The 18225-nt window shown below is 28.6% G+C and overlaps 1 protein-coding gene and 1 long non-coding RNA gene across 2 annotated transcripts in view; both read left to right on the top strand.

Moving 5' to 3' along the window:
• The window catches only part of LOC148226956 (uncharacterized), a 63997-nt gene that overhangs the window by 25296 nt on the left and 20476 nt on the right, over nt 1-18225 (top strand). The window lies entirely within an intron of this gene.
• On the top strand, nt 1022-4171 carry LOC148226958 (uncharacterized). Its single transcript, XR_015811983.1, has 2 exons — nt 1022-1857; nt 1977-4171. It is a non-coding gene; the product is annotated as an uncharacterized LOC148226958 (long non-coding RNA).

Raw genomic sequence — 18225 nt, forward strand, 5'->3', positions numbered from 1 at the left:
GTTTTTGACTTATTTTTTATCTAAGGTTGTTTTTAACGGAGCTTCGAATTTGTTTCACTCTATCTGAAACGTGAGTCATTTAAAATGTTAAATAGATATAGTTATCTACTTAACATACTAGTGTGACTGATATTCAATAATAGCATTTAATCAGTAAAAATACAGATAGGACAAAATGGCAATGCGGCAACGAATTGTATTAATTCCTAAGGCCGTAATGTGTTAAGTTCAACAATTGGCATTAATATAAAAAAAATGTTTTACATATCGATCCAAATATTGATCGCACCGTAAAAGTTAAGTGAGTCTTAAAAAACATCAAGAAAACAGGGTTTGATAAAAAAATATGAAAAAAATATACTGCTTCAAGATTATAATCTAATGATAGTGATGATTTCGAAACAATCGAAAAACAATTAATTGTTTCATTAGAAAATAAATACGAGGAAGTGGAATATTAAAATTATTCTTTAGTTATTATAAAATACTATTATTACCATTATCCAATTTGTTGAAACATTTCTCCCTGTTTTATATTGAGTTATAGTCTCGTTATATGATATTTATCCATGAATTTGTTAAAAGTTAGAATAACTCAACTAAAGGTGACCGATGATAATAATAATTAATTATTATCAATAGCTCCAATCTTTCATACACTATAAAAATATAAAAAATATGTGGCTCTATGTATTAGATCTATGTGATTAAAATCCACTACCTTTAATTTATATTTTATATGCAATAGTTCCCACCGCGGCTCTGTCGGGGTCTATTTTTTAAATTTGATTACATACCCAATGCGTCACGCATTACGCAGACTAAACTTGAATTAGTGAGCTATTTACTATTAATAATTATTATAATATAGTTATAATCAATAGATATTATCATTGGTGTATTTTTATGATAAAAATTCGATTCTGTTGCTGTGTACCGAACCTTTATATAAACACATACACTATGACCTTACGGATTACGCTATTGTTCAATATTGTTACACAAATATTAAATTAATATTATAAATCAAAAAGGTTGTTAACTACTGCTTCATACAAATTATTACACATTCATAAAATTATTTTTAAATATATGGCAATATTAAAATCAATATTTTGTGTAATGTGACATTTGAATTTTTAATTACGTTGGCCGTTTACAATGACGTTATGGCCAATATTTATTTTAGCGATAAACCCATACACGCTCCATACAAACAGTAAAAAAATTAATATTATTCATCAAAAAAGTAATATGCTGTAGTGTCATAATCGCGTTAAATTAAATATTATTATCTATTACTCTTTGTTACCGACTGCGCGTTCTTTTCCTCAAACGTGTCATGCCGTATTATTACAACGCTTATGCGCATGCGTATTTATATAATGGATAGATACTGTACTATATTGGTGATTCAATTTCGTGTACAGGGCAGTAGTTTCCTTCGTCTCCCCCAAATGGAATTCACAATTTCACATTAAACGGCTTGACATCTGCTACCGTGTGGCAGCGCTTCTAAAAATGTTTCCATTTTATATTTATTTCAATTGCAGTTGGAAATTAACTCATTACTGTTTAGAGTGGCGCTTCGCGGCGCGATATCTTCGAAGAAATATAACCTTACTTTGGTGGCCTCCAAAATTTTAATCGGCATTGAGCGGTCATGGCTCCTCTGCATAGATTTCGTGTTCGTGTGGACTTATTTATAATGTACACGTTTTTTAATGTGAATAATACAAACGAGTGCGCCAATTCAACGTTTCTATAAATATATTGCAGTTTTTAAATCTAAACCATCAATTTATAATTAAACGAACTCGTCGCCTCTTGTACAAACCCGAATAATCACATTCAACAGTGAATTACATAGTCCTATGTAAGTTTAAAGTTTATAATCAGATGAGCGCTTTGTTACGAATCCATCTGTAATTGGTTCACATGGGGGTTGGATTTTATCATATTTTAAGGCCATTGAGAGTTGCGGAAAAGTGGGACGCAGTGGGACATTCTCGTATAATCACACATGTGTTAGTTGCGTTATTATATTAAAATCATTGTGATATGGCACAACAAATATGTAATTCAAAAGATGGAGCTAAACTTTTATACCAATTATCGTTTGCGCGCTGACAAGCGCATATTTTGCAAAATTCTGCACGGCGATATTACAATGACGAGCGCTCTCTCTCGTTCGTTTTAATCAATAGTTTGTATAACTTGCATTACACCGGTGAGTTTGTTTTTGCGAAGGAAAGATCAAACAAATTAAAAATGAAACGTAAACCGCAACCAGAAAATTAATTGGGTCGCTTACAAAGTTTTTTTATCACATGCTCTACATTGCGAGTAAGTACTCGGAAAAAACGCCGTTTTTAACTGGAAAAGCTTTAAATTAGCAATGCACACTTATATTTGCATAAATCATTATTGCTTATTCTATAAAATATGTTTATATATGCTTGTATTTGTCTTTACATATTTACCATTAGTTTAATTTGGACGGTATTATATTTATCTTTCTAGGAAAAGATTACTTTCCGTGAGAAGTTATGTAAACCTTTAGAAGTCCAAAGACATGTATGTCATGCCCAAAATGATTTTACCATTACAGTCCAAGGGCGTCGATGTCATGCCCGATATATTTTCTATTTTTTGAAGCCATTTTATACGACTTGATGATAAAATTTCCAATTATTCGGATATACTTCTATCAATATATTACGGTATAAAGATTTAGTAATTCCTAACCATTTTACATGGAATTGTTAATGTTAATCCGTCGATGGATTTTGGAAACAATTTTTTGAACGTGTAGATTGTTATCCATGGTTCTCAATCTAAAAAGTTTTGTTTTTGCATTTACGTATATTTTCTTTAAATAAATTAAATTAATATTTTTAATTCAACTCTATATCTAGAAAATATATTTTAAGAGCATTGAATTCCGAATCGTGAAGTTGATGTTAACGAATCAATTGTCATATATTTATTATTTTGTGCTACTGTTATGTTTATATCGTCACGAGGATTAATTACGCTGAATGTTTTATTTTAATCAAGAGTAGTACTTAAGTTGTACGATATTGGCGGCCAGTTGCCCCCCTTGAATTTGGCCAGAAAAATGCATGTTATTTAATGAAATACCATAAATCTTATTAAAAAAAAAAAAAACTAATTGGCCAACTTTTGCCCCCCCCCCCCCTGAAAATCTGAAATAGCGTTTCTGATTCTAAACCAAAAATTCTCGGGTTATCCCTCAAAAAAAATCTATCTAGAAAATATTTTTTTAAATACATAATTTCAGTGAAATTACATATGTATATCGGAATACATTTTCGCCAGTAGATATATATTTTTACCAATGAAAATTTAATTTATCTGGCAAGTGCTAGTAAATTGAGGATGCATAATAACCAACTTTTGGTCAATAGGAGGGCGCAAAAAACAATTTATCACTTCTCAGAAGTCAAAAATCCATGTCAAAAGCAATAAAGTCGTGCCGGCGCCGACATGATTTTATTGCTTTTGGCGTGAATTTTTGAATTCTGAGAAGGGATAATTGTTTTTTGCGCTCTCCTGTTAGTCAAAATTTGGTTTATATGATCCTCATTAAAATTGTAATATTCTTAGTGTGAACGTCAGACTAGCCAGCGTTTCCGCTGTGACGGCGAAAACACGATTTTATTGCTTTTTAAAATTAGAAATGCTTTATTCTATTCTCACTTATTGTAAGTAGTAATATTTAAAAAATATATTCTACTGCGAAGACTTATTGATTTTAATGTGTATTCTAAACAGGAACTTATTTAGTCTTTCTTCAACATTTACCAGACACAAACTGGTTTCTTATTGAATCCACTGCGGTTAAATTTATTTAATCACAAAAATAAAGCTTCTTAACTATTATTTATATAACATTTATTTAGGGTATTTTTTTAGCCAATTGAATTTGGCTAAAAATTCCATGTCGTTTAATGAAGTACTATGAATCTGAATGAAATTGATATATTAAAAGAACTTGGAACGTTCTCCCTGCATTTATCACTTTGAATACGCGTGATTATTGACAGCTGTCTGATTTACAGTACTGTAAACATATGAAACTCGAATTTGATCACTCTGCCAATTCTACACGATTATATTACTTGCTGATAATTCACTCTTCCAAAAATTATACTTAAATAGTACAATTAGATCTCACAAGTAATAAAAAAAATACGCAAGGGAGAAGTTGTAACATATAAATTAATGAACAATATTATTATAGAATTTGCATGAAATGACTAAAAATAGTCACGATGTGGACTAGGCGTGGCTTATCAAATATGGGTACTATTCCCATATAGCAAATTCCTATATCATGTGTAAAAAAACTGATGAAAGGAGAACAAAGGAGATGTTTAAAAACGTAATTCAAAATCAAATATTCATATGGAAGATTGCTTTGAGAAATATACAATGGACAAATATGGCCAAACATCAAGTATATAAATATGTAAGTAATTGTAATGTACATACATAAATATATTTATTGTTTCATATATCGAAGTAATAAAAACAACAACAATAAATTCCGTGCGATTAAAAATATTTAGCGTACCATTGGTGATATGTGAATTACAATAGTGAACAATTAACTAAATTCTATTTACAAGGATAGAGCGAAACATTCGTTCTTTTGTCATTGCATTCTTGGTTGGTTTTTTTGGGTATTGGTCCCAATATTTGGTACGGATACAAGGTATACCCTAAATAAATGTTATATAAATAATAGGTAAGAAGCTTTATTTTTGTGATTAAATAAATTTAACCGCAGTGGATTCAATATGAAACCAGTTTGTGTCTGGTAAATGTTGAAGAATGACTAAATAAGTTCCTTTGGATTACAAAACATTTCTTAATTTGACATGTATTAAGACCTGCAATTTAGTTTGCAACTATACACTCGTGACATTAAATTAAAATCTGTTATGTCTCATAAAAAGGCGTTAATAAAAAAATTACAACAAAAATAAATATCAATAACAACAAAATTGTCTATAAATAAATAACTTATTAGTATATGTTGTTTATTATGTAACTCCAAACGTAATAGATGCTGTGAGTGTAAATTGTCCACTTTACAGGAATAACAAAAAGCTGTGTGGCTTATTTAAATTTATTAAAATGAATCTTTAGATTTTCTCCTGTTCCTTTTACGTACAAAATTTCAGTTGAATCAAGTCCACTTTCTTATTTGACAGGTACGCAAATAAAGTGGTGGAGTAATACATGCAGTGTTCGATATATACTTATATAATATTTTTCGTGAACTCGAATACAGAGGGTTAAAAGTTTTTAGATGCGATAGTTTCTCGTTGCTTTCTTCTGTGGAAAAGGAATATGTAAAGGTTATCACAAATTGTCGATGAAAAAAAAATTTAATTAAAGCTGGAAAAGCATTATTTAAATTGAATCTGAATTTAATTAATAACATGAGTTTAAATTTATAAGAATTCCTAAATCTTAGATTTGACGAATAGTAATTTATATTAATTTTAATACTCGCTAGAAATGTGATCCAATTTCCCCATGACCGAGTATACTCGCTAACAGATAATTAAAATGTACGATATTCTTACGTCATATCCCTTTTTTTATTATTTTGGGCTTCTATTTAATTCTTTGGACCAGTTTATTCGAACATGTGTTAGGTACGCTATTTAGACGTTATTTTTAACTCATTATTAAAAAAGATTGTCTTTTTTCGGAAGTATATGGAGTTTGACGTAACAAATACACATTCACAGTATTTAAATTTAATTTGATATCTTTGTGGTTTTTTTGTTTATTTTTGGTTAAGAATAAATTTTGTTTTATGTTTTGTAGGATATACATAGTGCATATTGTTTTACATTTTGTATGATAAATATGTATATATTTTTTTCCTGTTTTCGCTTTCTATAGCTATTATAATGCGAAAAAAGTCAGTAATATAACACTCAAATATACTATAATAGTCATAAAATAGACAATTATGTATACTAAATTAATATAAGATAATTCGGCGATAATGAACTTGTTTCTCTACACACTGTATACAATGTTAAAAATTTTGCTTTGTTGATTTTTTTATATATAAATGTATAATACATACATTTATATATAAAAAATAATTTCAAATGTAAATGTCAAAAGTATTTACTTCGTAATTGACAATAAACTTTGTCTGATTCGAATTCGAACATTTCAATCAAGTCTTTGTTATCCGAGAGAAATTCTACACCTTCAAATTCGAAATCCTATCTCATCGCTATAAATAATATTTAAATTAAAGTTAGTTTATATTAAAATTATTTAATGAAGTAAAAATATAAAATATACTTGTTAAGTCGAAAATAATTGAGAAGCGCAGGAATATTCTGCGCTTCGACGTAATTTTCCCGAGGACAGGCAAACAAATCCTGACGCACGATTGAAACGCCGTCTGATGCGTGCGTCAGAGCGCGTGGCACCTTGACCTATCTCTTTCGCTCTGTCACACGCACTTGTGAATTTCACTACAAGCGAATCCGTGCGAGAGAAGGGTATATACTCACCCATCTCTCTTGCGAAATTCTCTGACAAAGCGGTATAGCATGGGCGCGTGAAAGTTAATACAAACATTTTTACACTTCCACACATGTTATTCCTAGCTCCTTTCCGCTGTTAATTAAAAGCAAATCCATGGGAAAATACTAATTAAAATTTACAAATTGTCTCTCGAAATATATCTTAATAAATTCTGGTTTTATATAAACAATATATTAAATAAAATACAGCTTATTACTAAAACATCTCAATTTTTTAACTAAACCTCAGCTAAATAAAATAAAATTTAGATTTTTGCGGCTTTTACGTTAAGTGAATAAATATATCTTGCATTTTCTTTACGGAAATTTATAAATTGTTAATTAACAATTAAATTATAATATTACAATAAATTAAAACACAAAAAAAAATAACGAGTTATTGGGATAAAGTGGGGAGAAATTTGGAGTTTCGCCACAATTTTCAGACTCAAAGTCTGGCTTGGTATGTATTTATATGTATTGAATATCTAATATAATCCGAAGTATTAATTAAAACATAACCGTGTAATAATTAATCAAAATGAACGATATATAAAATAATTATGTAATTGAACATCGATGGAAAGGGTTTGCTTCGTATTATTACATCCCATATTTTATTTAATAATAAAATGTGTATTTTTATTGGATTGATTATCAAATTCAATCAAAATTTCTTGTTAATTTTACATAAAACTGCACACTCATTGTATTTCAAACAATGAGCTGATGTGTTTATTTCAACAATACGAGGGAACTTCTATGTCTTTTTTAAATTTTGTATACATTGAATTTATTACTTCATATCATACACACATAATTACACAACAGTTATGTTTAATTGTTAATTAATTAAAAAAATATTGGACTCAACTTTTACTGGACAAAATATTTTTTATTAAATCCACTGCGGTTCAATTTATTTAAACACAAAATTAGGCTTTTTGCCTATTATTTATTTAGGGTAAATCATGTATCCGTTCCAGATGTTGGGACCAATACCCGAAAAAAAAACACCCAAAAATGCAATAACAAAAGAGATAATGTTTCGCTCTATCCTTGTAAATAGTATTTAATTAATTGTTCACTATTGTAATTCACACAACACCAATGGTTCGTAATATATTTTTAACCGCGCGGAATTTATTGTTTTTTTTTATGACTTTGATATATGTATGAAACACTAAATATATTTATGTATGTAATATTTGTCCATCGTATGATATTTCTCGAAACAATCTTCCATATGAAGATATGATTTTAAATTACGTTTTTAAACATCTACTTTGTTTTTCTTTCACCAGTTTATTTTACATAATATAGTAATTTACTATATGGGAATAGTACCTATTTGATAAGCCACGCCAAGTCCATATCGTGACGATTTTTTTGTCCGTCCATATAAATATTATAATATTATTTTTCGCTTGTGTTAGACATACTTGTACTAGTTAAATATACATTTTGGAAAAGTGAATTATCAGCAAGTAATATATTCGTGTACTGTCGAACGTCCAGGGTGATCTAATTCGAGTTTCATATGTTTGCAGTACTGTAAATCAGACAGCTGTCAATAATCATGCGTGCTCAAAATGTCAAATGCAATGGTTGACCAGTCAGCCATGTATTTTTTTCTTCTAATATTTCGATTTCATATTTTTCATTAAATGGCATACATTTTTGCCTAACCAAGTTTAGATTCAATCTCTGTTTAGAATCCACGGTAAAAGCAATAAAATCGAGCCGTCGTAGATGAAACAGTCGATTACTTAGCGTTCATATTAAGAATCAGAAACAATATTACGACTTACAATAAGTTAGAATCGAATGAAGCATATCTAACCCGAATTTTGACCAATATGAAGGCAAAAAAACAATTATCCCATCTCAGAAGTCAAAAATTCACGTCAAAAGCAATAAAATCGTGCCGTTGCTGACGCAGTGGAAATGCTCGGTAATCTGGAGTTTACCTACTGTTTTTATAATAATATTACTAGCTTAATGAGGAACGTATTAGCTGAATTTTGTCTAATAGGAGAGCGCGGAAAACAATTATCACTTCTCAAAAGTCAAAAATTCACGTCGAAAGCAATCGTCGTGTCGGCGCAGGCGCGTGCGTCCCCACTGCAATAGCGCCGACACGATTTTATTAATTTTGGCGTGAATTTTTTACTTCTGAGAAGGGATAATTGTTTTTGTGCTTTCATATTGACCAAAATTCGGTTTAAATATACTTTGACAAATACTCTAATATCGGTAAGGATAGCAATCATATCTTTAAAACATAATGTAATATCCATGTACAGACTAACCATGGAGCAAAATGCGAGATGCGACGTTTGTCTGTACTTCTTCCGTATTTTGGATATTCCCAAATGAAAGTTCTAAAACTATAATTAGTTTTAGAACTTTCATATGGTTAGGTTTGGGTTTGAACAGAAAATAGACGTTTCGCAATTGACAAATTGAGTTTCATATACATTTTAGAGCAGAATATTAACGCCTATCAGTTAAATTATATTTTTGCACTTAGAAATATGTATCTATTGGTGAAAATGAATTTGTGAAAATGTATAATTTCACTAGTGAAGTTATAACTTTACTGTAAACTTTATTAATAATTAATGAAATACATTAAATGTTCGATTAATAGAAAATATCCGAGAACTTCTTAAATTTAATTAATGTTCTGAAACTGAAGTTCGATTACTTTGATCGCAAAAATCTATAGTACAAGGACTACTTTCGATTAAAATAAAACATTCAGCTTAACTAATCCTCACGATCTTATAGACCATAATAGAGCACAAAATAATAAATATATGTAAGACAATTAATTCGTCAACATCAACTTCACTATTTGGAATTTATTGCTCTAAAAATATATTGTCTGAATATTTAGTTAAATTAAAAACAGTAATTTAATTTATTTAAAGAAAATATGTACGGAAATGTAAAATCAAAACTTAAATTGAAAACCATGAATAACAAATCATACGTCTAGATTTTGAATGGTTGGCATAGACTGGTCAAAAATTGTTTCTAAACTCCATCGATGGATTAACAGATTTTATGACGAATTTTATTAATTTGAAAGTATCTCTAAGTAATTAAAGAAATAAAATACTGAAAATTTTATCATCAAGTCATTTAAAATGGCTTCAAAAAATAGACAATATATCGAGCATGACATAGATGCCTTTGAACTGCAATAGTTATTATTTGTAAGCCTCGGATCGCGAATGCTTTTTCTCGGAACGTGATTGCTTTATGGTAAGTACTAACAGTGCATAAACCCTTATGTCTACCTACTAGGAATACAACAAAGTAAACACAAATCGTATTTAATAGTTGTAAGTACTTATATTTATATTCAATCACATCGGTTCAAGGTTTCTTAGCTTTGCCTAATCTCATGGATGAATATCGATCTTAATAATTAAATTGAGCTAAGTCGAATTTTTTCTGATATGAAAGCTAATACAATTGATGTATGTAAACAAAAAAGCATCCGCAATCCGATACTCAATCATTACTAGCGTGTATGGGGTGTTGCCCGCAAACAATAATTATTTTATCACATCGATGATTCGGTGTTTTTTTATGACAGACAAAGAGTGAGCGGCCGTTGCACGCTAGCGGCTTGCATCTCCCGGGCAGGGGCGTCACACCGTCGGTCCGCGTCCTCCGATCGCGAATAATCAATTAGCCGTTTCATCTGTTTATGAAGTAGTTGCAGGTTACGCGCTCTTTTGGCCGGGACCGAATTAAACTCCCGGACCACCCTCGGGTCCTCCCCGAGCCCTCCCCGGTTACGGCCGACACTGGCGGAAACCATTTTGCGATAGAACGCGGATTGAGACATATATACATGTTAAATAGTTTACTATCACTGCTGTTTTTTGTTTGTTGTTTCTTTTCGTTTATATATTTATATATAGTTTAATATAACTTTTTTTATTTCACTTTATTTTAGTTTAATTTGTTATCATTATTTATTCTGCGAATTTTGTCTCAACGTTTATTATTCCACGAAGTTTCAAATTTAATTTTATTATAATACAAATGCCACTTTCTTAACAAATTGTGAAATGTTTTAATTTACGTAATAAGACGCAATAGAAATTGACAGTGTTAAATAAATCTCGGTACAATAGTAAAATTTAGGAATCAATATTTATTAACGATGAAAAAATCGCGCGCTCCAGTGATGTACACCTAGTTTACATGCAAAAATACAGTGATTTAAGATTAAGAAAAATCAAATATTTTTATGAAATAGTAATATTTAATATCGATATGTAACAATTATTATAATATTAGTGCTGAAAACGAGTAAATGCATTTAATATCGCAGTTATTTTGTGTAAATTCAGAAATTAAACATGTGAAAAATGTATTTACAAAATATTTTTTTTTTGATTATCTAATTTAATTACATAAAAATGTTTTATACATGTACACTCGGTGTACATAACAGTAAAGGAACAGTTAAATCAACATATAATATATTTTTTTTGTATAAACGTTTTTTATAATAAAATACATACATTAAAATTCAATCTTATGAAATAAAAAATAAAAAATATGACTAATAATAATAAAACATAAATATTTCATTATAAATGTATTTTATTATGTTATTTTAATTTGACTTGAATTATACATAGATATACATATATACAAGATTTCATTAAGGCGTCATTATCCGTTCCTTTAAAATCATATAAAAAGCTGATTAGAAATTCACATTTACTAATTCAATCAAGCCTTCGATTAAGTGAATTGTTTATGTGTAATATACAATTAATGGTACTAAAAAAATATGTCAAGTGCTGCTTAGGATCTATAATCAAATTATTTATATTTTTGTTTCAATGAACGACATATTGGCTTATTCAATTGCGATCTTCAGTGCGGGATGGTCTTTCAACTTTTTTTGTCTCACTATTGGGTGTTGAATTAAAATATGTTTCTTTAACCCTTTCACCGCGGCTGATATTTTTGCGCGCCATTTCGAAATTTGTTAATATGTTGAGGGCACCTATTCATTCCATATTTTTTTTAAATATTAAGGTTCAATAAATTCAAGTGATTTACAGCCTTAAATTATACTAAATAATCATATTATTAGGCTCAAATGTTTATGCGGTGAATGGGTTATAGTATCTTAATTACATGTGAAGGTATAAAAAAAAAATCCCGAATAATTAAAAAAGCTCATTATAAAATGAATTATAATTTTTTTTAAATATTTTAGTATCAATTATAAAACATTTTTTATATATTCACTTTTTTAGAATTATTATTGTTTTTTTTTTATTTTAGCAATTTAAAAATTTATTGTGAAACGTCTTTTTTCTTTATTTTTTTAGAGATATATTTTTATTTTTATAAAATAAAATAAAAATTTTAATTTTGCTATAAAAATAAAAATATCATCTCTAAACAAATTAAAAGAAAAGAATATTTTTTAGAGATACGATTTATTATTTTATAGCAGAATTAGAATTTGTATTGTTTTTTTATATTATTGTAGCAATTTAAATTATTTTTTTAAACTTTTTTTACCTCTTTTTTTTAGAGATATTTTATTTTTATAGCTAAGCTAGCGGAACAGATTTACTAACAAACTTAACCGAAATATTGTAAAATCTATTTTTGAAACAAGTCTCTATGATTAAAACTAAGACAGTTAACATGTCATCAAATTTTATTATACCTCGCAAAAATAATAAAAAAAATATATTTGTAGTATTTTGACCTCTACCACATTTTCTCTGTCCTCCACATCTATTTTCAGAATATGTTTCATTTCGATATGATTAAAAATACAGCAGCTATAATGTCTTCAAAAAATGACATAAATGGCAAAAATATGTAAAAAAAATTTTTTTAAATTATCTATTCTTAATGGACTTTTTAATAATATTGCTGATCAAGCTGGATAACAAATTACATTAAAAACAAATATTCCCCCGTCACTATTATCCACCAAATCAAAAAAATTTTCCTCGTACAATTTTTGTTTTAGTAATAACTGAAGTAATTAATTCGATTTTATTGATTAATCAAAACTAAAATAAATAATTTTGCTGCGTATAAAAGCATATATTTTATTACGAAAACTTCAAAGGCCATTTTCTGAAAAACATTTCATGTCGAAGAAAATATAAATACGCGGCACATTCTAAAGGAAAATTTTTATATAAAATTTATTTAATTATAAAAAAGTTAAACTTTCAATTCAATAAATATGGTAAAACCGTTGTACTTTTAATTATTTTTTCTATAATAGCCAACGTGAAAACCATTATACCAAAAATTAATTATTTTGCCACTATTGAAATGTGAAGAAGTAAATTTTAAATGTATTAATTTATATTTAGCCGTTTGTTTGTTCACCCCCTTTCGTCCCCAAATCTCGGGCTAATAGTTGATATTTATACATTTATATAAATTTGATGTATACATTAAATTATTGTGAAATGGTTAAAGGTCGACTTTAGAACGCCTTATTAATATCTATATATACCTTACTGTTCCATTTCAAGAGGTGAACGCTCATCGACACAGTATTGGTGAGAAATATAATATGGTGACCATGTGAAATTACTAGTTCAATTAAATTTTTTCCTTTTTAATTTAATTTGTTGAGGAAAATGTAATCACTTTCTTACTTATTTTGTTTATTTATATACATATTTAACTCAAAAACATGAAGTTTTGGAATGACTCTCCAGGTTGAATATCTGTTTAATATACATTTTAAAAAATACCAATATTACAGAAATTGTTTTATTGCTTACAAAATTACACAACATGACAATAATTTATAATAAAAAATAAACACATTATAATTTTCAATTCCATTTCCAACGTATGGTCACCCTACCCTTAAAACAGCCCTAATTTAGTATTGGTAACGTTCTCTTATCGGTGTGAAAAAATTCGCGGAAAACTGTATATGTATGCATGCATGCGTACACGCACCCTTTTACAACACAACGATGATGATCGTTAACATCTTGAATGGACTATACTTCATTATCTTTAGGGTCAATATAAAAAATAGTCACATGTGCATGCCACACACTTGAGATAAATTCCATTAACTTGGCTGTATAGTTTTGGTTAAAATTTAGGGTTGCAGCGTTAAAATCAACTAGTGTTTATGTAAGCATCAAGCGGATATATACTATTTTAGTGGTGTTTTTTTTGTTACTGTATAGATCAGATATATTTTTGGAAGTGTTTCAAAATTGGCCTATTCGGCTTGTACGTGAGCTTGCTATGTATATAACATTTCTAAATTGTCCACAATATACTTATATTATCTATATCTTATACGAGTTAAATTTTACAAAAACTTTCGGGCGACCGAAATGTGACTGTCGTGCCTTAATTTGACGCCTTCTCTTAAACGAAATCGAATCCATGAGACGCTGTGCAGACGTTTGTTGGCATCAATTTACTAATTGTAACGTTCCACGCTCACAATCGAACGCTAACAACACGTAATCAGTTATTAATTTGTGTGTATAGCTGTTTAATCAAATTTGCGTACTGCCGAGCGATTTGTGTGCTCAGAGAACGACTTCTGTGTGTGCGTGTTTGTTGGAAATTAAAATGGTTGTATCTGCGCTTTTGGATGAAGCTTTTCAATTTTCATTCGCTGTATAAACTCGAAACCGAGCTGCAAATAGGATGGTTACCATTCGTTATGATTATGGTAGTGCCTGGCGTATAATAATCGTTTACAGCTTAGATAATCGCGGTGGGCGTGATAATTTTTCAATTTGGATTAATAAGAATTTAAAGTCGTTGCTAGATCTAAATTTAAATAAAATCATGCATGTCAAAATAATAGGTCAATAAAAAAACATATGGAATATTTTCTCACTGCGCGGCCTACTCCATCTATACTGTATGTTATATATATATATTAAATATTTTTAATGTTATATAAAATTTAAAATTTGATATCTGATCGATATGCCACCGGTATTTACCGATTGTCTACAATCTTTATTAAAATATACAATCGTCTGAACGATACGTTGAATATAAACATGAACATTGTAATCTAAACATTAATTAGAATTTAATACATATATATATATATTCACATTATGGAGGCAAAGATTAAGTGTGTAAATGCGCATACATCAAAATCCGTTGAATTATACAATGGCAGCGGCACGTTGTAAATTCATTACTCTCGTTGTATGTTTATCTGTATACATTTGTGTATTGAATCTGAATTTTAAAGTCCTTGTTTTTGTACATTTTGTGTCATGCCTTTTTTATTACTTTTTTGGCAATGAAATTATTATTTATAAAATCTAAAACCATGTACTTATCACTGTAAGTATTTTGGTAAAAACAAGTTATTGTTGCGCCCATTGCGGTTAATTTAAATATGTATGCTTATTTTAGTACCGGTTTGTAATATTACATATCAATAGTGTGTGCCTTCTTAAATTTATATTTTTTTAACCCTGATTAACATAAATGTATTAATTTAAATTTTAATGATAAATCCGAAAAGAAAATTTATATAAAATAAATTAATGCGATTTTGCTAATCAAAAATATATAAAACCGACTTGAAATGATAACGCGTTATCTACTCTTAGAAATACTCTTATCTTGATATTTAAAACACAAATATTATGATATTTGTGACAAGATACGTTAATCATTATTTTATTATGCTTGAAAAATATTTATTTTTTGCTACTATTAATTATTTTTATTATTTATATTATATGCATAGGCGTGTAAAGTTTGAGAAACTCTAACCTCGTTTCGCATACAACAGACAGACAAGAATGATGCCGTTTAAAATCGATTACGTTTTGTTTCGGTTACAAAAATCTGGTTTTACAAACTTAATTTATTTGAATACCTTTGGCGAGCTTGGAAACCACTGGTTCACTTTGCCAAATACTTTCACAATCCGGTAATATAATTGAAATGGAAAAATAAGAACATTTAGTGATCGTTCGATTTGCTTAATTCATATAATCTATATTTTATACATATTTAATAATTATTAATTTATTTATCATTTTATTTTTAGCTTGAAAACACATGTTTTTTAATAACTAGTACCCACATGGACTTTTCTCTTAGTAAAACGTATATATTTCGTTGTTACACATACACGTTATCTGATTACAGAATGATATGTATCTGATTAAAATTAAAATAACCTGCAATTTTATTTGTAAACTGTTTATTTACTTAATAATGTAAAAACAATTAAGAATCACTGGATGGTTCTTAACTTTTTTTAATAGTAACTCTTGTATCTACATTGATCCTTAGGCGTGGCTTATTAAATATGTACTATTCCCATATAGTAAATTCCTATATTGTGTAAAATAATCTGGCGATAGAAAGACACAGGAGATTTTAAACGTAATTTAAAATCATATCTTAATATAAAATATTGCTTCGAGAAATATTTGAAAAAAAATTGTCTGGTAAAGGTTAAAAACATTTGTTTTTGTAGATATATTAAAATTAAATATGTTTTAAATTATTATTCGTGTTTCCAATTTTCGCCACCGCGGCGCTGCCTTCGATGTATCATAGAATTGTATGGAGTGCGCGAGTAAATACCCGCCTTTTGTACGGCAGAATGTTTTTTATAATTTTCACCGAATGTTCGACACATATTCTAACTTTTATGAATTAAAATAAAAACTTTAGTTATAAATTGACATGTTTATCATATTTTAATATTTAACAGAGTAAGTTTCTGTATAAAAAACTCATTTCTTAATTCATTTAAAACAGCGCCGCGCATTAGTGTTGTATGAAACTTTTTTGAACGCGGCGAAAGGGTTAATTTTAATTAACAGCTTATTTATACTAATTTAAAAAAGCATACATTCTCTGGTATCTGAAGTAGACGTCGCGTTTTAACAATGTATGTAATAGTATTGAACTCAAAATTATTATATAAAAAAATTTCGACTGGCAAATGTTAAAACGGTCCGCGCGCGCAAGCCTAGGTTGACAGCGCCTGCCTTAGCCGGCCACTGTCACTCACCGAGTTTCACTTTCAATGTTACGAACGGTTGAGCAGTCAACGCGGACCACGTTGTTTTATCATTATTTTGTCATCTTCACGCCTATTTTCTTCACCGTTGATTCGCTGTGACGCTCGAATGTCATGCACTCGTCACACTGTTTTCTTTTATTCTCCTTACATATTCTGCATTATTCTAATGCACACATATACATATAATGAACGTGTGCATATGTAAGCGTATTGTAGGCGATAAGGCCGTTTCGATCGCGTATTATCGCATTTGTTGGAATGTTGAACCCTACCTGTCGCCAGTGGTCCTCAAAATTTACATTCGACGCCACTTCATAACTATCAAATTATATCATATAAAATAAACATCTAAATTAATAGCAATAAAAAACCTTGATAACTGCTGCGAGATTGAATTTTGTTAATAAACAGTGATATCGATTAAATGTGTTTGAGTTTTGTATATATTGCATATAATAGTGCTCGCGGTGTTGTAAAGTTTGTGTAGTATTATTAATATTAACAGATAAATTACATGATTAAAAAAATACTTAGAAGTGTTACTCATTGACCGTGAGTTTTCATTGTGGATAAAAAGTAATCGTCAACCTTGAATTTTTTTTTTTGAAAAAATATTTTAATAATTTAATTTTACTTTTGATAGGTTTGTGTTTAAATAATCAATTATCGTCTTTAGATGCTATCTGATAATTTTGTAAATCATGTTTTTATAACAACACAAATGCTTTTATCATATAAAGCGTTGAGAATATTAAAGGCGAACTCAAAAAATGTTGTTTCATGATAATCGACTGTCAAGCTTTTACCAGCCTATTATGATAAAAAAATAATCTTTGATTTTTTTTATTATCGATTACTTAATTATTACTTATGTGTTTTAGAATATTAAAAACCAAATTAACCCAATGTGCTTACACGTTCTCCCTTTTGAATTTGGTTAATTTTACCTATCCTTCTTGCATGCTATATTGCGTTTTGACATAAATACAAGCTACTTTTTTGTGTAAATTGCAGACCTGTTAAAAAATCAATAAAAATTGATTTTAACAATTTAAAAAAATTAAATATTTTTTTTTATATATTATTGCGAATATTATTAAAATACATAAGTAATACAAACATTAAATTAGTTATAGTCGCTGCTTTATAACAATTTTATTAATCAATTTTTGTAAGGAAAAGTACTGTGAACCTTTTACACGATGAAAGAGAAATAAAGAAATTAATAGTTAAACGTTAAGTTTAAATTAGTTAATATCTAGCTTACTTAATTGTAGATCCAGGGTTATTGTAATTTGAATTTAAGCACCTAAAGCAAGGTGTGTTTGGGCATTTTATGTTTAAATTAGTTAGCATGTTCTCGATAGTTATGTAATATATAATCTCATTGCTATATATGTATATACAGTCGTAATGTGATTCTCAAACTATTTTTAAAATACTAAATAAATTTACTATAATTTTTAATCAAATAATAATGGCACATATATCTAATATATTCATAGTTATTGTTTGGGGTTGGATTTAATTAAAAAATAATCAAGTAAAAATCAGCTGATT

Source organism: Plectrocnemia conspersa, unplaced genomic scaffold (assembly GCF_051122295.1).
Source record: "Plectrocnemia conspersa isolate PC_06_02 unplaced genomic scaffold, ASM5112229v1 ptg000013l, whole genome shotgun sequence".
In the NCBI taxonomy this organism is placed as follows: Eukaryota; Metazoa; Arthropoda; class Insecta; order Trichoptera; family Polycentropodidae; genus Plectrocnemia; species Plectrocnemia conspersa.